This window comes from Rhodnius prolixus, unplaced genomic scaffold, assembly GCF_049639745.1.
Source record: "Rhodnius prolixus isolate KJV_2025 unplaced genomic scaffold, Rpr scaffold_4, whole genome shotgun sequence".
Classification (NCBI taxonomy): domain Eukaryota; kingdom Metazoa; phylum Arthropoda; class Insecta; order Hemiptera; family Reduviidae; genus Rhodnius; species Rhodnius prolixus.
In genome coordinates this window covers 21603808-21627795 of record NW_027411614.1, presented here as the reverse complement: position 1 = coordinate 21627795, position 23988 = coordinate 21603808, and the positions used below count along the sequence as shown (strand labels likewise).

Here is a 23988-nt window from a genome sequence, read left to right as displayed (position 1 = left end):
TGTATGTAAGGGAAAAGGGGGCACCTTTGAACAGTTTTAATTTCTCGCCAAATATTTAAAACATTTATGATTGGTAATTTTCTCCATATTTTGTGGTAGACGTGTTGTATAATTGACAGAGTTTCCCTTCGTTTTCTTTGTTTGGTAAAGTCAGAATTGAGGAATGTTATATTTTGTAAGGTGGGAGTAAAATTTTAGTTGCAGCTTTGGGAGTGTATTGTGAAGATTGTAGAGGACAAGATGTAAGGTGTTGTTAGTCAATATTACCATTTAGAATTCGCATTTTTAAATCTAGTATTTACAAAAGTCTATTTGCTTGCAAAAAGTGTTGGATATTATATTTTCTTTTATGGAAGGAGAGGGGGCATATTTCAACATCTCAGTTAATATGTGCCCTACCGACCTGCAAGTTTGTGACTTTTTTTTTGTTTAATCGCAGAGAAGGGGAAAGTGGTCCGAACCTACATTAAGACGCGCAACAAACCGAATATTTTGTTTAAACTTCCTAAACCCATCACACTTCGGGTACAACATTCCGAAGATTTCAGTGGTTTAAAAGAGAAAATAATGTATTAGTGAGTGAAATAACTGATAGAAGGTAGATTCAGAGTAAAGTAATATCATTTCTTTCTATTTTATATTGTGTTCAAAGCTACCCCACCATTGGGGCAGATATTAACATTTGACACAAAAATTTTAAATTAAAAAAATATAGATATGTATGTAAAGTACCAACTGTTTATTGATATAGATCTGTTGAGAAGACTTGAAAGTTGTAGAAAACAAAATAGAAGGGTTCAATAATACGATTCTGTGCACTCTGTAACAGAAAATGTAAATTCTGTTCAAATGTGTACATTTTATTTTGTAGTTAGATAAACGCTCATCGAGATTATTTATGGACCCAGCCCTAATCGCCGAGCAAGCTGTGATCGCCTAAACTGAAAACTTGCTGAACCTTATAGGAATTGGAAACTGCACCCAACAATTGCATGCATTTCTATCTAGTAAGATTCTATTTTGGGCCTGCCTTCGGATTCTATGACTCCCAAATATAACTTCGACAAGCCGTTCAAAGTCTGTATTGGAGACCGGAAGGCTTGGAGACGTGGACCCCCAGTGGTGGGAGATTCAATGTGGTACACTGATGGCTCCAAGATGGAGGAGGGAGTGGGAGCGGGAGTGTACGGGGTGAAGCCGAAATGTAGCTTTTCGGTTAGCCTAGGGAAACTAGCTACAGTTTTTCAGGCTGAGCTGGCTGCAATTAGGTTCTGTGCTACCGAGATTGAAGGGCGAGGAATTATTAATTCTAAAGTCGTAATTTTCTCGGATAGTCAGGCTGCTCTACGGGCAATTAGTTCCTATCAGGTTAACTCAAAACTGGTTTGGGACTGTCTGGGTGCCCTGAAGGAAATTAGTGACCAAAATAAGGTCTTTCTGGTCTGCGTACCTGGTCATTCAGGACATAAGGGTAACGAAGCGGCAGATTTATTGGCCCGGGAAGGCTCTGCGAGATACTTCGTTGGCCCGGAGCCCTGTTTTGGGGTTCCGAAGTGTATTAAGACTGCGACCATTAACTTATGGGTGCAGAGTAGGTCTCAGGAGTGGTGGTCTGCCACCACTGGACAGAGACAGGCGAAGGAGTTTATTAAAGGCTATTCGCCGAGGCTGACTGCAGAATTAATCCGCCAAGGCCGTGGGGCTATCAGGATGATTGTAGGTCTATTAACTGGCCACTGCAGACTCAGAAAATACATGCATCGCATGGGCCTGGCAGATGATAGCCTCTGTAGGTTCTGTCAGGAAGAGGAGGAAACAGCACTGCACGTGTTGTGCCAGTGTGAGGGGCTTGTTTGGCTAAGGATGTTACTTCTCGGGGAGGAAAAACCAAGGCCTGTGAGCTTTACCCAAGAGTCGCTCTCCAGCATTAAGAGTCTAATTAAAAGGACAGGTCTGGAGGGTGAGCTTTAAAGTTAGGGGAGCCACAATAGACCCAAAGGGGTCGCAGTGGCGTAGGCCCTGAGGCCGCCCTAGTCCAATCTAACCTAATCTAATCTAATCTAGTAACTGAAGTGAGGTAAGAGAGGATATTTTTTATTAGATACTTTGTCAGACGTTTTTTATGAAAATTTGGTGAATTTTTGTCCTTCAAATTTTGATAGAAATAAAATAGCATATGTTTAAATGATTTTGTTTTTTATTTAGCCCAGCCATGAACAGAAAAAAGTAAATTTAAAACGGAAACAAAATGGAAAAGGTAAAGTGACACAAGCGAGTAAAATGAAATAACAAGTTGAAATTCGTTAATACCCCGCGACACACGGAACTGTCAAAGTAAAGCAAGATTTATGTTTGTTACATTGACAATACGAAACAAAGTTGAAAAAGATAATAATAAAGTTTTTTCTTCTTTTTTTGAAATTGCCCAAGTTTTCTGGGAGAATTTATTACCCTTTTTGTTTTATAGGAACAGAGAGAGCATGTTTATACCTGTATCAATTATCGCATCTTTCCTCCTGTGTACCATTCTGCCACCACAGCTGCACATTTTCATGCATAATTCTTTGCTCTTTTTGTTTAGTTTGGTGCATGAATCATAAATAATAACACAGACATTCTGCAGATAATGCACAGCACCTCTGTGACTACGGTTCTATACAAATAAAACTTAGTTAATAATCTGTTTCCTATGGGAACCATTTCCAGATTAGTTCTGATACCGAACCAACGATAAGACCGTCCAACTATAGAAGAGAATTTCAGCACCAGAACACAACTAATGTCCTATCATATATGCGAAACAAGGAAACATTTCGTTGGTCTCGAAATTCTCGACTGTCCAGTTGGTTATTCCCTTCTATGTATCAGTATTAGGCTGCATTAATAATTGCATTTAGGGCAAGAGGAATAAAGTTTAAATCGTTCTACTGGTTACAGTACTTTACGTTTGCTTTGAAGATATAACGATGGAGTCCGCGCTGGAATAAACAGCAAATCTTGACTTATGTAGCCCCAGGCGAGTTATTACCATTGAAAATTGCTTCTAGTCGATTCAAGTCTTCAACGAATTTCTTTTCTAGTTCTATATTGAAGGAAAAGCCCAGAAACGTAAGTGGAAATCAATTTCTCTACACCAAACTGTTGAATTGATCTCAGATAATTGGAGAAAATCCGAAACCAGACAGAGACAAAAATTGTACTTGTTTCGACTCCTAAACTCAACGTCATTATGCAGCATTGTTGATCAATCACATTTCTAACTGTCCCAGTATGTTTTAAGTTATTTTTTCGATTATACAACTTTTAAGCGCATCAACAGCTGAGGTTATTAGCGCTTGGAGCTTTTTTCAGTGCACTGCCGGCCTCCGGACAGTGTTCTCTCGTTACAGACAACACTGTACATCACCGGACAGTGAGCTGTAAGAAGCTCCTAGGAAGAGAAAATCTAAGGGTTAGCAGCTGGATTCGAACCCGGGACCTCCTCGTGGGAGTACGCTAACCACATAGCTAATCCCTCCCCTTATACAACTATTAATATCTTTTTTCACAGGCTAGTTGCAATAAAAGTTCTTTAAATACAAAATTTTTGTAATGAGACGTCCGTCAATCCTTAGAAATAATAATCATTTGCTTGATAAGGAACTCCTTAGATTCTATAGTTACTGTCGATTAGTTGACCTACTAATAGAAACAAGTGAAAAATCTAATCACACTGGATTTCGTAGAAATCGTTCCAAATTAGACAAACAAACCTTCTCGAATCCACTTACAAAATTTATTTTATGTGTAGGGCCAGCATGCCACGTTTACTCTCCGGCGGGGCTCCTGTCCAACTGTCCTCTTCAACAACAATCCTCTTCCTTGTACATACGTAGATCTGGTGCGCTACCTTGGGCTCTACATAGACAAACGACTCACGTGGAACCCGCACACTAAACTTAAAAGACAAGCAATGACGAAACGTGCGAAACTGTTTTACAGACTTCTTGGGCGACGCTCCAAATTACCCATTGAACTCAAACGCTTAATATAAAACACTATTCGCAAACATTATGTGGACTTACGGACTAGAGCTATGAGGTTCAGCCTAACCAACAAACGTACGGACGGTACAAACATTTCAGTCAAAACACCTCCGACTGATAGCTGACGTACCTTTCTACGGTGACTAACCTCACTCTTCATAACTTCAACATTCCCTTCATAGACCAACTCGCCAAGACTAAATACCAAAAATTCCATACTGCTCTCTCGACTAGCTCTAATCCTCTTGTACTGTCTCTCGCTTCCTCTGATATCCCTAATACTCCTCGCCGACTGAATCGCCAGTGGCCCCGCAACTTCCTTGTAGTCTGAAGGCCTAAATCATTATTCTCCTACCTCTCCTCTCTCCTCCTCATATAGAGAGTGCTACCGCTGGGTAGCTTCTCTCCTCCTGCTCTTTCCGCACCAGTTCATCTCATTCACCTCCTATTTACTTATTGTACATATTTATACAGATTGTAAATTACAAAATAAATAAAAAAAAAAATGATGTGCAGGGAGCACGGCTATACTCTGTGTGATTTCAAGAAGACTTACGATACTAGGGGTGTAATGCAACTCTTCGGAAGTGTTACGAATGACGAATGAGATGGAAATGAGCAAGAGAAATGATTTTCAATGGAAATTCTTTAAAAGGATGAGGATTTGTCTGCCGTGCAAGAGTACTCCACTGTTATTAGGAGCCATACCGATAGTGGAGAAAGAAAGTGTCCGCTAGTCCTCACGAATTGGGAAAATGAAACGTTTAGTCGCTACAGTAGCTTATGAAAATATAAAATAATTGCGGTAATAATTAAAATAATAGCATCTAAGTCTTAGCCTCAATTGCTATTACTACTTTGGAACGATTACCGCTTTGAATAATAATAATAATAATATTTATTTACAAACTGTACATATGTACACAAATTTGAAATAATGCAGAAATTGAGGTTTCAAGCTTAGCGCCTATACAGGGTGAACCAGTAAGTATTGTCCATAGGCCTACTGTGTGTAGTACATCTAAAGTGGAGTTCAATGACGTATTGGCCAACTTCATATTTTCCACTGTTCTTGAGTGACGTCACTTTAATTTTTTTTCCAAAATCATTACTTTTTTCCAATAAAAATGTTATTACTCAGAAAGTTTTAGTCCGAATTCGATTCTGATGACACGGTTAGAAAGACAGATAAATTTTCTAAAAATTGATACCATTTCGAAGCATAAGTTATTCTCCAAAAAAAAAGGTTAAGGATTATTCACATTCTTTTCTTTTTAAACAGTTTAGTAGTGTGTGAAATTATTGTAATTTGGAGTAAGTACGTATGAATTTTTGTTTATAAAAATAGTACTTATTTAAAATATTTCCTAACATTTTCTCAAATATTTCAAAGAGATGGATTTTTTTTTTTTTAAGTGCTATTTGTGACCTTTGACTTTCGTATTTTAAGACAATCTACTGTAAAAATTGACTACTGGTCCATCTACAGTGGCTACAAAAAGTATTTGCACACCTACGATTTTTGTTATTTCCAAAAGGCAAATGAAATAAATTATATCGTACTGTCTTATATTTTTTTGTTAGTCATTTTAGATACATATTTTATAGAAAAAATTATTTAATTATATTTATGTTTGCCAAAAAAAATTAAAAACTACATTTTAAAACACAAAAAGTATTTGCACACCAAACAATATTCTTGTTTGTTTAATTAATAAATCCGTTCAAAGGTTGATTTAAAATTTTAAATTAGAAATAATTATGTTTTGGTTCCAATTCAGTTGTTAGCAAGATTAACATGGCAAAAACAGCAGAAATTTCAAACACAATTCGCTTTAAGGTAATTAAATTGCGGAATAACAAAAAAAGTTATCGGCAAATCGCTAGTATCTTAAATATGAACATGTCCACGGTGCGATACATCATTAAAAGGTACGAAGATAGGGGAACTATTGAAAATAAACGAAGAACCGGTAGACCTAAAGTGTTAAATGAAAGACAAAGAAGAGGCATTGTTCGTCAGGTAAGGGCCAATCCATTCACAAGTGCGGGCGAGTTGGCGAATATGGTCGCGACAACATCTCAGCGAGTGAGTGAAAGCACTATAAGGAATGTTTTGCACTTGACAAATTATTACGGTAGAACTGCTAGGAAAAAGCCATTCATTAGTGAGAAGAATAGAAAAAAAAGACTAGAGTTCGCAAAGAAATATTCAGGCAAGTCAATAGAATTTTGGGAGAATGTGCTCTTCACTGACGAAAGTAAATATAACATTTTTGGAAGTGATGGCCGGCAATATGTTTGGCGAAAGGTAAATGAGGAATTTAAAAATCAAAATATAATTCCGACAGTGAAACATGGGGGAGGCAACGTGATGGTTTGGGGCTGTGTTTCTGCAAAAGGTGTGGGTAAACTTGTGTTTATTGAAAAAAATATGAATGCTCGAATGTATGTAGATATTCTGCGCCAAAATTTGGGCCAAAGTGTTCGTAAGTTGGGTATGGAAAATTCATTTTTATTCCAACACGACAATGATCCGAAACACACAGCGAGAGTTACAGAGGAGTGGATGCTCTATAATGTGCCAAGGAGACTTCACACACCTCCTCAATCTCCAGATGTGAACATCATTGAACATATTTGGCAAATGCTACACGTTAGAATACGAAAACATACAATTTCTAATAAAGATTCACTGAAAAAGGCTTTACTAGAGGAATGGGATAAAATAAGCCTTGATGATATTAAACCATTAATTTGTTCGATGCCTAACAGACTCAAGGCTATAATAGAAGCCCAGGGATTAAATACTAAATATTAAAATTAATTTTTTTATTAAATTTTATATAGAATCAAGATGTGTGCAAATACTTTTTGTGTTTTAAAATGTAGTTTTTAATTTTTTTTGGCAAACATAAATATAATTAAATAATTTTTTCTATAAAATATGTATCAAAAATGACTAATAAAAAGATATAAGACAGTACGATATAATTTATTTCATTTGCCTTTTGGAAATAACAAAAATCGTAGGTGTGCAAATACTTTTTGTAGCCACAGTATAAGAGTTTTCAATGAATTAAACAACTTGATAAATTAACACTGTTGTGTGCTCGTGAACACGTTTTCTTGTAAAACAAACGTAATTTCTCATAAGAAGATAAAAGGAATCCTGGAAAATGATATACCGTTTGAAAGCCCATTAGGCAAGGAAACTTTTATAAAAAGTGCCAGCACCTAGGTCTGATAATGATCACGTAAGGGCCTAATAAGTTTTCTTAAAAATTTCGATTACTTTTATTTTTCCAGCATTCGGGGGAAGATTGAGGCTGTTTGGAGAATAACTTATACTTCAAAATGGTATCCATTTTTAGAAAATTTCTATGTCTTTCTAATCGTGTCATCAGAATCGAATTCGGACTAAAACTTTCTGAGTAATAACATTTTTATTGGAAAAAAGTAATGATTTTGGAAAAAAAATTTAAAGTGACGTCACTCAAGAACGGTGGAAAATATGAAGTTGGCCAATACGTCATTGAACTCCACTTTAGATGTACTACACACAGTAGGCCTATGGACAATTCACCCTGTATACACTCATCAAATTATATTTAGTTCAGATTAAAGGGAACATATTTACATATTAGGGAAAAAATTTAAAAAAAACCTTAACTTTATATACAGGTAGTTGTTACAAAATATGCTTTAAGCGTTTATATTTATATTTTTTTATAACCAAGAGAGTTTATATTGTAATTAACAATGGCTACTAAATGGAAGGGATTAGCTAAGAGGTTAGCATACTGGACTCCCACGCGGAGGTCCCGGGTTCGAATCCAGCTGCTGACCCTTAGATTTTCTCTTCCTAGAAGCTTCTTACAGCTCACTGTCCGGTGATGGACAGTGTTGTCTGTAACGAGAGAAAACTGTCCGGAGGCCGGCAGTGCACTGAAAAAAGCTCCGGGCGCCAATAACCTTAGATGTTGACGCGCCTTAAATCATAAAACAAAAAACAATGGCTACTATGTGAGGGTACGGACTATTGTAACAAGTAGAGACAATTTTTCTAAGAGACAGTAAACAGTAGTGGAGTTGCTAGGAACGTCAAGTACCGCGTGCATGTAGTCTATGGGCGTCCATCTGGGAAATGAACCAATCAATCTCAGGCATTTATTTTGCACTCTCTGTATTTTATTGTGATTGGTTATGCAAGTTTGAGACCAGACAGGGGCTGCATACAGGAGTATAGGTCGAATATAGAGGTAGTATATTAATTTCTTATTTTGGAAGTCCTAGGATGAGTGTTTATTAAGCAAGGAGAACAGACTGCACATAACGCCTAGCGTCTTATTACATATATTATTCACACGCTTCGTGTACGTTAGTTTTGTGTCTAAAGTTAATCCTAAGTATTTAACTTCTTTTTGCCACGGTAGAGACAGAGACTCCATTTACTGTAACAGTACGGTTGATTATGGGTCTTCTTCGAGAGAATAGAATCAGCTCTGCTTTATTGTGGTTAGGTTTGATTCTCCACTTTTTAAAGTATTTGAAACTTTTAGCAAGAGCTATTGACAAATGATTGGCTATAGTGTCAATTCTGAAGGAGGATATGAAAAAGGATGTGTCATCGGCAAACAGCGCCTTTACTGGCTTTAAGTTTAATTTTCGTTAAATCGTTAATAAAAATCCTAACCGCTTTGAATCTGGTGAATGCTGCCTCTTGTATTTCGCCAGTCCAACAGCCTAATAAGTGAAAAGACTCGGTATAGAAATGTTAAACATGTTTAGCTGATGTGAGCAATTGACGAGTTTTTGCTGTTTACCAGGAAATTCAGCGAATACTGAAAGTTGCGTGCTTTTGTTCAAAAAACAAATATAATACACCAAACTCGCCGCTTTAACAATGTCGTAACAGTAATAGTTGAATATGTAGGTATCCTCAGCAATTCCATTGCTAGTCTTATTTACGCCTGACATATCGCCTTAATGAGAGAACAAATGCCTGAACGCTGAAAGCTCTCATAGACGTTTATAAGCCCTTAAAAAAAATGTTTACAGTTAAATGATAGACAAATGAAATTTGCTCACCTTATAAGTTCCAACAGCATGCGCACCATCATAAATAAACAGATGATCGTTACAGTCGATACTTAGCTCGTCGAATCGTAACATAAACCTTTGTAGGATGGAATCAGTCTGGAAGGTGATTACACAGTCGAGGTTTCTTTCATTTCTCGATCTCAATACAGCACCATCTATTTTTCTATAAAGTTGTTGTAAAAAATGATTTTTACATAGTGTCTGCATATGATCTGGAAGACAAAAACAAACAAGAAGAAAGAATTAATACATTTTTATAGAAAATTACTACAGTTAAGGGTTTGGTTAAACATATTGACAATTAGCAATGAATAACTTTTCGTTTTAAGAACACAGCTACTCTTTGTATATAATAGCAAAGTTTTCTCAGAGAATTGTCCTTAAAAAAATTAATTTTTTAACTTTGTATTCGTTGAATGTTCATTGCAGATAACGATGACTGACATGTTAAATACTTGGTCAAAATATTCTTCTAGGCTAAAACGAAATTTGTTTTTAACGAACGATTATTGGTGTAGTACAGTTTATCGATATGAAATACATCGAACAAATACTCCTAGGAGTTGGGTATAAACATTTTGAGGAAAATATTGAAATAATGAAGTACACAGGCGCCCGGTGGGAGGAGGCAAAGTGGTCCCTCGCTCAAAACAAAAGTAAAATTGAACAAAAAACTGTTTTTTGTTTGTTTTTGGTTTTTAATGAGTAAATTAAAAAATATTTCAGAATACCCGGAATGATTTCCTTGTTAATTTGAAACTAATTTAATTTGTTTAATAAAACTTTCATCAAGAAATTAATTTAATGATAGATGTTTTTTAAGCATTTTACGAGGGTCGTTTGAAAAGTCCATGCAAAAATAAAAACGACTTAATTTTTTGGGGTAAACCTTTTTTATTTTTCAACATAGTCTCCTTTTAGGCTTATAAACTTCGTCCAACGCTGCTCTAGTTTGTTGATCCCTTCCGAATAATAGGATTTGTCCAAGTCTGAAAAATAGCCATTCGTTTCTGCAATCACCTCCTCGTTTGAATAAAATCTATTTCCCGCCAGCCATTTCTTCATATTGGGGAACAAATAGTAGTCCGCGGGAGCCAAGTCTGGAGAATAGGGGGGATGTGAAACGAGTTGGAACCCTATTTCCATTAATTTTGCGACCACAACTGCTGAGATGTGAGCTGGTGCGTTGTCGTGATGGAAAAGGACTTTTTTGTGGGCCAATCGTGGGCGTTTTTCTTGCAGCTCGGTTTTCAAACGGTCCAATAACGATGAATAGTATGCACCTGTAATAGTTTTACCCTTTTCCAGATAGTCGATGAGGATTATTCCTTGCGAATCCCAAAAGACAGTCGCCATAATCTTTCCGGCCGAAGGAACGGTCTTCGCCTTTTTTTGGCGCAGATTCCCCCTTGGTAACCCATTGTTTAGATTGTTCCTTTGGTCTCAGGAGTGTAGTGATGTATCCATGTTTCATCCACAGTGACGAAACGACGCTTAAAGTCCTGCGGATTCTTCTGGAACAGGTGCAAACCGTCCTTGCAACAATTCATACGATTTCGTTTTTGGTCAAGCGTGAGCAATCGCGGCACCCATCTTGCGTATAGCTTTGTCATGTCCAAATGTTGATGCAAAATATTATGTACCCGTTCATTCGAGATGCCCATAGCACTAGCAATCTCACGCACCTTCACTCTTCTGTCATCCATCACCATATCATGGATTTTATCAATAATTTCTGGAGTAGTAACCTCAACAGGGCGTCCAGAACGTTCAGCGTCACTTGTGCCCATATGGCCACTCCGAAAATTTTGAAACCACTTATAAACTGTTCTAATCGAAGGTGCAGAGTCACCATAATGTTTATCAAGCTTCTCTTTAGTCTCCTGAGGCGTTTTGCCTTTTATAAAGTAGTGTTTAATCAACACACGAAATTCTTTTTCGTCCATTTTTTGAAAATCACTCGACTTCCTCGATTCAAACGAATGCCAAACACAAAGAAATAGACCGATCTGGCTGAAACTTGGTGTGTGTTCTTCCAAGAGATGCTACTAACTAAACATAACCTCGATACGCGCCAGTAGTGCTATCTCTCTGACTTTGCACTGACTTTTCAAACGACCCTCGGGGAATAAAAATCTAAAAACTAATGGCAATATGTGTCTATATGGTATATCTAGAGAATAGTTTCCAATATTTTAAATCTTGCTGTACTAATAATTCCATTAATCAAATTAAAACTTTTTTATTGATTTTTATTTTTGTTATGCAGTTTTTAGTTTGTCCTTTGCTGAAAAATAAAAAACCTGTGGCTGTGTGATTGACAGGCCGTGTCTTGTACGTGAATACATTTACGTAACGGGTTATATTTTTTATATAAAATATTTTTATTAAAATTTATGTATTTAGGATGAAATCAAGGAAAAACGTCGTAGTGAAACGTCTACTAGCTGCTGCCAAATGTGTCTTCATAATTGACGATCCAACACAATCTATGCCTATACAGTCTGTTGTCGATGTAGAAACGATTTCATCATCCACTTGCATCATTTCAACCGCCCCAGCTCCAGATGTTCTGACACCGTCGTTGATCCGCTCGTCCGCATTCATTCTTTTACGTTCCCGGCACAGCTTGACTCGGTCTTATGGTGTTTTATTATTACCATTCGATTGTTCTTGAGAATCCCTTACCAACCGTATACGATCTCTGTATTTGGTTTTGGCTTTTCGACGCGTATAGGCCGACATTATATACGAGGTGTGTTCAAAAAGTAACGGGAATTTTCGTTTTTTGAAAAAAATATTTATTTATTCATCTACATTAATATTGTCGCCTTCAAAGTAGTCCCCTTCGCATACAATACACTTGTGCCAGCGCTTTTTCCAATCCTCGAAACACTTCTGAAACTCGATCTTTGTGATAGCTTTCAGCTCTTTCAGCGATTCGCTTTTAATGTCATCTATGCTTGTAAAACGACGGCCTTTTAATGTTCTCTTTATGTTTGGAAATAGAAAAAAGTCACATGGAGCCATGTCTGGCGAATATGGAGGCTGGGGCATCGTTAAAGTTTTGTTTTTGGCCAAAAATTCACGAACAAGCAATGAAGTGTGACCAGGTGCATTATCGTGGTGCAAAATCCATGAATTGTTTTGCCACAAATCCGGGCGTTTTTTTCGGATTGCTTCACGCAAACGGCGTTGAACTTGTAGGTAGTACTCCTTATTGATTGTTTGACCTTGTGGCAAGAATTCATGATGCACTATGCCATTAAAATCGAAGAACACAGTGAGCATAACCTTCACATTCGACCGCACTTGTCGAGCCTTTTTCGGTCTTGGCGATCCAGAATGCCTCCACTGGGACGATTGAGCCTTAGTTTCGACATCATATCTGTAAACCCATGTTTCGTCACCTGTTATAACACGTTTCAGTAGATCCGCATCGTTGTCGACTTCATTGAGTGACTCTTGAGCAACTTCCATTCTCCGCTGTTTTTGTTCGAAATTCAACAATTTTGGAACAAATTTTGCTGCCACACGTTTCATACCCAAAACATCCGAAAAATTTCATGGCATGAGCCAATTGATATGGCAACATCATCAGCGACTTCTCTGATTGTGATTCGGCGATCGTTCATAACCATTTCTTTCACTTTTTTCACGTTTTCATCGGTTGTTGATGTGCTTGGACGTCCAGGTCGTTCGTCATCTTCAACGTTTTCGCGGCCATCTTGGAAACGCTTATACCACTCGTAAATCTTTGTTTTACTCATAGCAGACTCACCATATGCCTTTATTAACATTTCACACACTTTATTTCATTTTTTACGCAAAATTTAATACAAATTCTTTGATCCATTTTTTTTTACAAACAAAAATCGCCAAGCTCGAAAAACACGTCTAACCTTAACGGCTGCCACTTAAGAAGTAAACAATGAATATTACTGAAAATTTTATCGTACTTCAGGGGCATGTGTACCAACATAATAAAAAAAAAAATTTTACAATCAGACTCTCCAAACCCGCGAAATTTAAAAATTCCCGTTACTTTTTGAACACACCTCGTATTTTTGATAATATTTTTTTTATTCTAACACCTTATTATATTCACAGTCACTATTTTACACTGATGTTTTATGTACAATCGATAGATTGTGGCGACAGCTGACGATTAAAACTTAAACGAACATCGTAGCTTCTCCGAGTCAAAAGTTATACTAATTGCAAATCTCGATACGCAGCAAAATTATCTAAAAATGGTGGCACTTCCCCCTCCACCGCGCGTGATGCGTCGCAGTCGTCGCTTATCGTAATGAATTCTTAGATCCTTCAGCTATCCAGTAGTCTAATTTAATTTTGGATGTAGACGATAGATTCGAAACTATAATGCCAAACTGTATCCCCCGATTTTGTTATCATTAGGTTTTTTGGATTGCCTCCATATGATAACAAATTTAAAGACGTATTCACGTCAAAATCTTGTGCCTATGGTTAAGTGAGTTAATATTCTTTTTCCTCTTTTTTGCACACCTTATTTTAAAGTGTTTAAGTTGTTTATTTGCAAAAACAAAAAGGTTGTCTTCTCGGTTTCGAAAAAGATTTAAAAAAAGACTGCCCATAATTTATGTTACATTTTTTCTTATCAAACTGTTTTAGAGTATAATACATTTGGTTTAATTTAATTTCTTAAGCAATTTCCAAAGATCACATTTGGTGAAGAAGCAGCTTCTGTTAATTAACACACTTCATTCCCTAAAGTTTCATTTACTATTCATATAAAGACCAATTAAGGACTTTAAAACAAAGAAACAAACAAAGCTAAAAGAATGTCGTATAATTGTAAATCCATTTTTAGGTTTAAAGCTGTTTACTAATTTTCAGGAACGCCATCTTTTTGCCACCATAATAATACAAGTTTTCCATTTCTTTTGTAAACAAGAAAAAATGAGGATTATTAGTTTAATATTCTTTTTTCCTTTTTACTAATAAAAGGAGTAGAGTTACGGAAATAACAAGTTACGCTATTTTATAAGAGACATCAGGACTAGACGGGGGACAATAAAAAAAAGAATGTACTTCCGCTTACGTCACAATACAGCAAATGATAAGCAAATACAACACTTCCACGAGATCTAAGTAGGACGGATAAGCTCACAGAAATTCCAAACGAATGAGCTTGCGTAGTAATACAATGAAGTGCAAACTTCTTCGTGGGCAGTTACTTTTCTTTTCATAACTTTGTAGTGTGATTAAGGGCTTGTTTGAATTACTTTAAAACATACACGTAGATAGAAGGAACGAGAAGATAATCGATTTACAGAAATAGAGTGAAAAGCTAAGAAACACTTACGATTACAGACTTTGAGAATATTTTAATGTCTTGTAAAATATGAACTAATTGCAAATACAAGTAAAAGATGTATGTAGAACTGCATAAACATTTAACGGCTGCTAAACGCTGGAAAATTTGGCATAGTTTCGGCCTATTTTAGACTCTATTTTCTGCTGCTAAAATCCTTGTATTTATTATAAAATATAGATCATATCTTTAGACGCTAGAATAGAGCCTGATATAGAACGGATAAACTCTTGTCTATTGAACCTCAATATCTGCCAACTGCATCAACACTCTGTTTACTTAAAGTTTTTTTTATTATATTATTCAATTTTTTAAATTCTTTATCGCATTCCTAAAACTCGGAGTTTAAAAAGAACTTATAAATTAGTTGATTTGACAATTGTAATATGAGTAAGTCATTTGAAACTTAACTCAAGTTTTTATAATTTTATTGGCATTCACTGATATAATCTGTTCTCCGTCTATATGAACTCTTTAGAAGTTCTGATAGCGAGAATCCCTCTAACGTAGTGTTGTTCAGTTGAGGTCCGAGCTGAAGCCTTTGCAGCTTGAGCCTTCAGAGCTCGAGCCTTATAGCCCTCGAAGCTGGAGCCGTGAAGCTCAAGTTGGAGGCTCATAAAGTGCGAGCCTTTTAAAATTCTTAAGGAATGACGAGTAATCTATTTCAATGAGCTACGAAATTATTGTATTTATTTATACAAAAATATGTTTAAAAAATTCATTAGCTCCTATAAGTTAATTTTATTTTATGAAATGTACAAATAAAATGCTTCATATAAAAAACAAAAAAAAAAACTCGAGCCTTTTGAGCTTAGCCTTGGAGGCTCCCCTAGCTCTCTGTAAGGCTTCAGATCGAGTTCTGACTCAAACCACCCCTGACTCAAACCACTGAACCCTGAGAGTTCGAGCGCTTAAGGCTTCAACATTGTAGCCTTATGGCTCAGCTGTTGAACAACACTACTCTAACGGCCTATATACTTCAAGAAGACACTACTGCGACGGCTATTAATTCTTGAAAGTCACTATTAACCTTAAGCGGTTTACAAAGTTAAGTACCTAAAACGCTATTACCTACAGCGTAAATAAATAGTAGTCTAATTGCGAAAGTAAAGTAAGGTTTTAGTAAGAGCAATAGTAAATTTCTAAGAACGTAAAATCATTTCGGATTGAAACCGTTAAAACTTATTTTTGAGGACAAGAACAGAACGTTACGGTGATATTAGAAAAAACTCATTTTGAAAATAGGTCGCAATTGCAATACTTTTCCTTAGAGTAACTAAAGTAAAACTTAAACAAAGAAAAGAAAGAAAATAGACCAATCTAACTGCTGTTTTCAAGAGATGAGTCGAAGTTTTTCCAGAATCAGGAAGAGAACTGCAAATTTACGCAAGTAAATGATATTGATGCATTTCAAAATAAACAAATAACAAATTAATAATCTCTTTGATGAGAAGGAGAGTTTGCCACGGTGGTCTATGTTGTAATATGATGCCTATAGTTTGGACGAGGATGAGATAAGACGTGCAAAGTTTGATAAAGGCTGTCAGCCGCCATCTCCGTCGCTTGACGCTTACGATCTGGGTAGCCCCGGCTCAAAACCGCTAAACTAGTGGTCCTGGCTCACTATAACTTCGCCTCCAACTTACCATCTCTTCTCTAACTCCCGCTCCATGCTTGTATCCAACAAACTTTCAGAGGATCCATAACCCGATTTCTCCCTCCAACTTATACACTACTTTACTTACTACTTCACCTTTTATTTCTTTATAAATGTTTCAGATATCCCAATACCTCTATCAAGTAATTTTTCACATGCTCTCTTAACACATGAATCCAACGTAAAATGTTTAAAAAAAAGAAAAATCAAGTACATACATTTACAAATATTTTCAAGAAAAACGTTATATTTTCATAGAAATACGAGGGTCGTTTGAAAAGTCCGTGCAAAGTCAGAGAGATAGCACCACTGGCGCGTATCGAGGTTATGTTTAGTTAGTAGCATCTCTTGGAAGAACACAAACCAAGTTTCAGCCAGATCGGTCTATTTCTTTGTGTTTGGCATTCGTTTGAATCGAGGAAGTCGAGTGATTTTCAAAAAATGGACGAAAAAGAATTTCGTGTGTTGATTAAACACTACTTTATGAAAGGCCAAACGCCTCAGAAGACTAAAGAGAAGCTTGATAAACATTATGGTGACTCTGCACCTTCGATTAGAACAGATTATAAGTGGTTTCAAAATTTTCGGAGTGGCCATATGGGCATAAGTGACGCTGAACGTTCTGGACGCCCTGTTGAGGTTACTACTCCAGAAATCATTGATAAAATCAATGATATGGTGATGGATGACAGAAGAGTGAAGGTGCGTGAGATTACTACTGCTGTGGGCATCTCGAATGAACGGGTACATAATATTTTGCATCAACATTTGGACATGACAAAGCTATCCGCAAGATGGGTGCCACGATTGCTCACGCTTGACCAAAAACGAAATCGTGTGAAGTGTTGCAAGGACGGTTTGCAGCTGTTCCAGAAGAATCCGCAGGACTTTAAGCGTCGTTTCGTCACTGTGCATGAAACATGGATACATCACTACACTCCTGAGACCAAAGAACAATCTAAACAATGGGTTACCAAGGGGGAATCTGCGCCAAAAAAGGCGAAGACCGGTCCTTCGGCCGGAAAGATTATGGCGACTGTCTTTTGGGATTCGCGAGGAATAATCCTCATCGACTATCTGGAAAAGGGTAAAACTATTACAGGTGCATATTATTCATCGTTATTGGACCGTTTGAAAACCGAGCTGCAAGAAAAACGCCCACGATTGGCCCACAAAAAAGTCCTTTTCCATCACGACAACGCACCAGCTCACACCTCAGCAGTTGTGGTCGCAAAATTAATGGAAATAGGGTTCCAACTCGTTTCACATCCCCCCTATTCTCCAGACTTGGCTCCCTCGGACTACTATTTGTTCCCCAATATGAAGAAATGGCTGGCAGGAAAAAGATTTTATTCAAACGAGGAGGTGATTGCAGAAACGAATGGCTATTTTTCAGACTTGGACAAATCCTATTATTCGGAAGGGATCAACAAACTAGAGCAGCGTTGGACGAAGTGTATAACCCTAAAAGGAGACAATGTTGAAAAATAAAAAAGGTTTACCCCAAAAAATTAAGTAGTTTTTATTTTTGCACGGACTTTTCAAACGACCCTCGTATATAACGATATACGTATAACATATAACGATTTAGTAGTAATTAGAAAAGAAGCACATAACTTGTTTAACACTGCAATGCCAATGCTCGAACTTAATCAGTTATTGCCAATTGACACCATAATTTATTTTTATCTTTTTTTATATTTATTTCAATTTTAATAAAAAAATTGCATTAAAGGATGAGAAAGAACAGGAATTAAGGACGAAAAAACAATTTTGTCCACAAATCGTCTTTAACATTTCACGCAGAAGGAATTAACTTCAACTTTTAGGATCGCAGTAATTTCAGTATTTTCTATAATCCTGATTGACTGCCTTCTGATCAGGGACTTTAACATTTTTTTAATTACATTCACTATCTTTTCAATTACTGTGCGCTGTTGACACGTATCGGAAATTACCTAATTCGCTACAAGTTTTTGCTCCAATTCGGACAGAAAATCAATTCTAGAAAGAGACTTTTTTTTGTGCTTTAATACTTTCTATGAAAATTATGTAAATTTAGCACATAAGCATTTAGGTGATAATCTGGAGTCAAGTTAATAACAGAAAATCTACTTATATTACCAATCAGGAGTCGAAATGACTCCGATATATTTACGTGTAATGCCAATCTGGAGTCAAAATGACTCCTATGATTCAAGTAAACTAATCTGCAAAAAGAAACTAAGAATTCCACTGTCTTCAGCTCGTGAATATCAAATGGTGAGAGAGAGGGGATAGCGTATCAAAGAGCATTTCGGGATAGCTATGAAATATGGGGAAACAGAGCCATTCCTATTTTTTTTTGGAGTCAAATTGACTTCGGATTGGCAAAGCAGTGTTAAACCTTGTATTTATACTTGTTATTACAGTTAACTGAAAGACTAGTTAGCACTACTGCAAATATTAAAAATATTCTTTGGACACAGTGGAGCCTGGCTGCTGAAACTGTATTCAACAATTTATATTTTATCAAATTTTACTAATAGCGTTCGATACTATTCGATTCTTTCAAATACCAGGACAGCACTGGCAGTGATCGCATCTTCAAAACGGGACAATTTCAGTTCTTACGGTACGTCTAAATAAGCCTGTTTGTATAGTAATATCTATATTTCAGACAGGTGGAAATGTCAACTGAAATGGACGTAATTGCTAAAGAATATGGTCGAAAGACGATTCTTTTTTAGTTGTCAAAATTAATTTCTGTCTAAGAGAGAATATGACAGCTAATCAAACTTTACTAATTCTTTAATGCACATTCAAATTCAACTAACTTCTCAAGGAATAACACTTTTTAAAATAAGCTGAGGGGATATAACCGTCTAAGTCATGTTATTAAAGAAGTTAGTTTTGTCATAAGGAAAAGAAATCACCATCGTACTAAGTTTCAGCTCAAGTTAAGTCACAACTTTATTGATAGGCTTCGTAATGGCAGAAGTTATCAGAAGTTGCGGTACCAAGAACTCGCTAAAACTTACTGCGGTTGAAAGAGAGATGGTGAGAGAACTTAGAGGACAGACGCCACCTGTCAACACTGGGTCACTGAAAACCCCCGTCGAGCTGGAAGTGAAAGAAAAAGCTCCACTGCTGAGACCCAGTGTCTGACGAGAATCGTCCATGCGGCCTCCAGCTTTACCAAATCGCTTGCTAATTTAAGTTAAAAAGACAAATCTCTTTCAATCTACCTTCCTCAAAGAATTTGCTTGAAGAACCTTTGATAGTTCATCTATAACACTCGTCACGTGTTTATTGCACAATATAAATACCCAGTTATTGTATAAATCTTCAATATTAATTAAGGCTGCTTACTAACTTGGTGAATAAGTTTTCAAATTAAGCCGAAACACAGCCTCTTAAAAGAAGTTTTCTGATACATTTACATCGGATACGTTTCGGATCTCCCTGGATTTATCTTTTAACTAATACATACATTTAATATATCTGTGAAAGAAAACATGCAGCTATAAAAAAATAAAAATTTTTCATAAGACCATAGAAACCTATTAAACTAACAATTAATTTACAATGAATTGTAAGCATAAATAACATACCCTTTCCAACACCAATGCTACCGCAACTTCTCCATACCTAAACTTAATTATATATTTTTTGGTACCTTTTGGATAGATTTTTCATTATGTTCCTTCATTTGAACCACTTTAAATTATCTAATGAAAAATAAATATTGGGGTATCTAAAATAATTTGGCTGATTTAAGACGGGAAGAGAGGATAAAACGTTTTTATTAATGCCTCGTGGTTCTGGATATCCATTCATACGAAAAATTGAGAAAACGTTACGTATAAAGTGAAAGATATTTATTTTTAGGCAAGTAGCAATTTTGTATTAAAAATTAAACCGTTAATGTGGACAGTCTTCCACTTAAGGAAATTAATAAAAATCAAATTGCGTTTACGAGGGTCGTTTAAAAAGTCCGTGCAAAGTCAGAGAGATAGCACTACTGGCGCGTATCGAGGTTATGTTTAGTTAGTAGCATCTCTTGGAAGAACACACACCAAGTTTCAGCCAGATCGGTCTATTTCTTTGTGTTTGGCATTCGTTTGAATCGAGGAAGTCGAGTAATTTTCAAAAAATGGACGAAAAAGAATTTCGTGTGTTAATTAAACACTACTTTATGAAAGGCAAAACGCCTCAGGAGACTAAAGAGAAGCTTGATTAACATTATGGTGACTCTGCACCTTCGATTAGAACAGTTTATAAGTGGTTTCAAAATTTTCGGAGTGGCCATATGGGCACAAGTGACGCTGAACGTTCTGGACGCCCTGTTGAGGTTACTACTCCAGAAATCATTGATAAAATCCATGATATGGTGATGGATGACAGAAGAGTGAAGATGCCTGAGATTGCTAGTGCTGTGGGCATCTCGAATGAACGGGTACATAATATTTTGCATCAACATTTGGACATGACAAAGCTATACGCAAGATGGGTGCCGCGATTGCTCACGCTTGACCAAAAACGAAATCGTGGGAAGTGTTGCAAGGACGGTTTGCAGCTGTTCCAGAAGAATCCGCAGGACTTTAAGCGTCGTTTCGTCACTGTGGATGAAACATGGATACATCACTACACTCCTGAGACCAAAGAACAATCTAAACAATGGGTTACCAAGGGGGAATCTGCGCCCAAAAAGGGAAGACCGTTCCTTCGGCCGGAAAGATTATGGCGACTGTCTTTTGGGATTCGCAAGGAATAATCCTCATCGACTATCTGGAAAAGGGTAAAACTATTACAGGTGCATATTATTCATCGGTATTGGACCGTTTGAAAACCGAGCTGCAAGAAAAACGCCCACGATTGGCCCACAAAAAAGTCCTTTTCCATCACGACAACGCACCAGCTCACACCTCAGCAGTTGTGGTCACAAAATTAATGGAAATAGGGTTCCAACTCGTTTCACATCCCCCCTATTCTCCAGACTTGGCTCCCTCGGACTACTATTTGTTCCCCAATATGAAGAAATGGCTGGCGGGAAAAAGATTTTATTCATACGAGGAGGTGATTGCAGAAACGAATGGCTATTTTTCAGACTTGGACAAATCCTATTATTCGGAAGGGATCAACAAACTAGAGCAGCGTTGGACGAAGTGTATAAGCCTAAAAGGAGACTATGTTGAAAAAAAAAAAAGGTTTACCCCAAAAAATTAAGTAGTTTTTATTTTTGCACGGACTTTTCAAACGACCCTCGTACATTACTTTTCCTTAAAAGGGTAAAGAAAGATCAAACTGTGAATACGGCACGATTGCAATAATTTCTCTACCCCTTGGCACGTGGAGGCGAACTCCCTACCTAAAGTATTTTCTTAAGGTGCCTTTTTTTTTCTAATTTTTGGTATCTTGCTTCTAGGAATCTGGAAGATCTGGGTTGCAGTAAAAAATTATAGTTACAAAAGAGGATTTGCCCTTTATTTTAAAGAAAATGTGGAAATTTTATCTTTTATAGAAAAAGAGAAAAAAATTGTCAAAGTTGGGTGTTTTTTTAAAGTTACGCTTTTTCGCGCAGTTTTTGACGATCAACCCTTATACAATTTGGTACCTGTATAAAAATTCATATACACCAGGCAAAGTGTGAATACAATAAGTACAATACAGGATGCGAAAGATGCCCGACATAGCCGTCACACACCGCAACCGTAAGGACATAGGAAGAGAGAAATCAGCCAGTGCTAACACTCTCGGGAATTTTTGTGACTGGAAAGGTCTAGGATAGGATAGTTTTAGAAGTTGTGGAGGATTATCAGGATGGGTTGATGAGGAAAGAGTTTGAGCTGTTGAATTGGGATGGCAGGATAGGTGTCTGCAGAAAATTGAGGTATCGTGAATGGGTTTCAGTGTCAAAAGAGATATTTAGGTCTTTGTGAAGGATGAGGTTAGTACAGGACAGTTTTAATCCAAATATTAGGAATCCGTGTTAGTTTCAATTTCAAATGGCAATAATTGACTGTAAAATAAGACAACTAAGTGTTTCGTAATGAAATAGTTATCTGAATCAAAAGTAAAGCGCTGATATCAAATTAAAATGATTGTTTAAAGTAAAAACACCACAATAGGGAAGCGACTTCTCAAGGCGATTTTTTAAAGCAGACTCTAATTTTTAAAGAGTAAGCAACCGTTCTTCTTGAAGAGAAATGCCTGACAATATTCAGTAGCTGAGATTAGCCAAGAAGCCTAGAATGAGTGCAGAAATAAAGCTTCATGTAGTCTTTTTGCCTGTTGCCGTGTTACGGTCTACCTGTAAGGCAGAATATGAGAATCTGGCTAGTTATTGAAACGTAGATTATCATTTTGAAATGTTCAACATTTAATCCTTGGTTCCAACTACATATAAGCCGCATCCAGCTTGGATTATCCTCATGGAGGTCTTTGTGTTTTTCAAGTCTGAACTGTAAAAAGATTTGTGCAGTAAAGAGTCCTGCAAAAGGCGCACCTACTTACGCAATGAGTCTTGCAGTTAGTGCGGGGATTGGCCCAAATACTGCACTCATTGAACACACCTCTGTGGCGAGAATCAGAGGGGAGAGGAATCGTTTCCATCATCCATCAAAGCAGAGAGCACAATAATTACCAATTACTAATTCTACACGCCAGCCGTTCTGATCACCAATCCAACTCCCCAGCACGACAGCAGTTCACCACACTCCAGCCATTCACTTCGAGAGTACCTGCAGCATCCGCTCGAACAATCACGCACGTCTAGTACTTAACATTACATTAATTAATTCACATTCAATCATACATATTCACAATTAAGTCATAAATTAAGTTAGCTCGTTTGTTGCATTTATTTATTAGAATGAAGTTTGGTATCGTTACTTTGAAGGTGTTCATTATTTATTGTTTCGTATTCATCAACATATTGCTCTCACGATATAACAGCGCCTCCTCATACTCGCAATCAAGATGATTTCCTGAGCTAAACATGTTCCAAGTCTGCCACTATTTTCACTTTTTTCCTTCTAATCCTCTTGCTTCTAGGCCCCTGAATAGGAAGAAATTTTTTTAAACGCTCAGTCAGTATAAGAACAAAATATATCTTGAATATCTACTAAGAAATTGCAGTATTTTTTCTGCAACCCGGTAATGGACTCCACTCAACAAATCTATTAACTTTGGGGGATTTTGGATTAATTTTGGGCGAATATAAATTCCATCAGACTTAGTAAAGTAAAGTAGTAAAGTAATTGCGTATTTTTGAGGTCCAACTAGCAATTAGGTGTCGTGGATGGAGGCGACTAGCAAACATACTTTACTGAAAATTTCTTTTATTAACCATTAAATAAAATCCAAGGCCTAAGACCGGGAATCGAACCCAGTACCACAATCCATATTAGCTTTGCAGGTCTCGCCTCTAACCGAAAAAGTGGCGCCTACCATCAGACTTCTTTATAGTTTAAATTTTTAATCTGACTAAAATAGGAGCCTAAATAGGAATTAAAACGTGCACATTATGTCCCCGTAGAATATAGTTTAGATCAGGCCTTTATAATTTAAAAGCAGAGGAATACTAAGACTTCGACCCCTCTAGTTCCGGATTACTAGCACCAAACGTAAGGAATTGTTGCGAGCATAATGCGCTCATTCTCCAAAGAGATGGAACGATGTTCCATCTTCCTGGCCACTTTTTCTGAACAGCAGTTCCGAAAGTAGTCTAAGCAGGTCCCTTCCTTAAGATGCATTGACCTGTAAGTAGGACAGTAATTTTCTAAGCACTACTTTGCGACGAACTAAATTCTAAGCAGAAGGAAAACTAAGTTGAGGAAGCCTTGTCAGGTCCTTCCAGAAAAATC

At 36.9% G+C, this 23988-nt stretch overlaps 1 protein-coding gene across 3 annotated transcripts in view; it reads right to left on the bottom strand.

Annotated features, from left to right (window-relative positions):
• The window catches only part of LOC141456073 (clavesin-1-like), a 497988-nt gene that overhangs the window by 56740 nt on the left and 417260 nt on the right, over positions 1-23988 (bottom strand). For all 3 annotated transcript variants that reach the window (XR_012459571.1, XR_012459572.1, XR_012459573.1), the window contains exon 2: positions 9117-9340. The gene's annotated coding sequence lies outside the window, so the exon portion shown is untranslated. The remainder of the gene's footprint in view (positions 1-9116; positions 9341-23988) is intronic.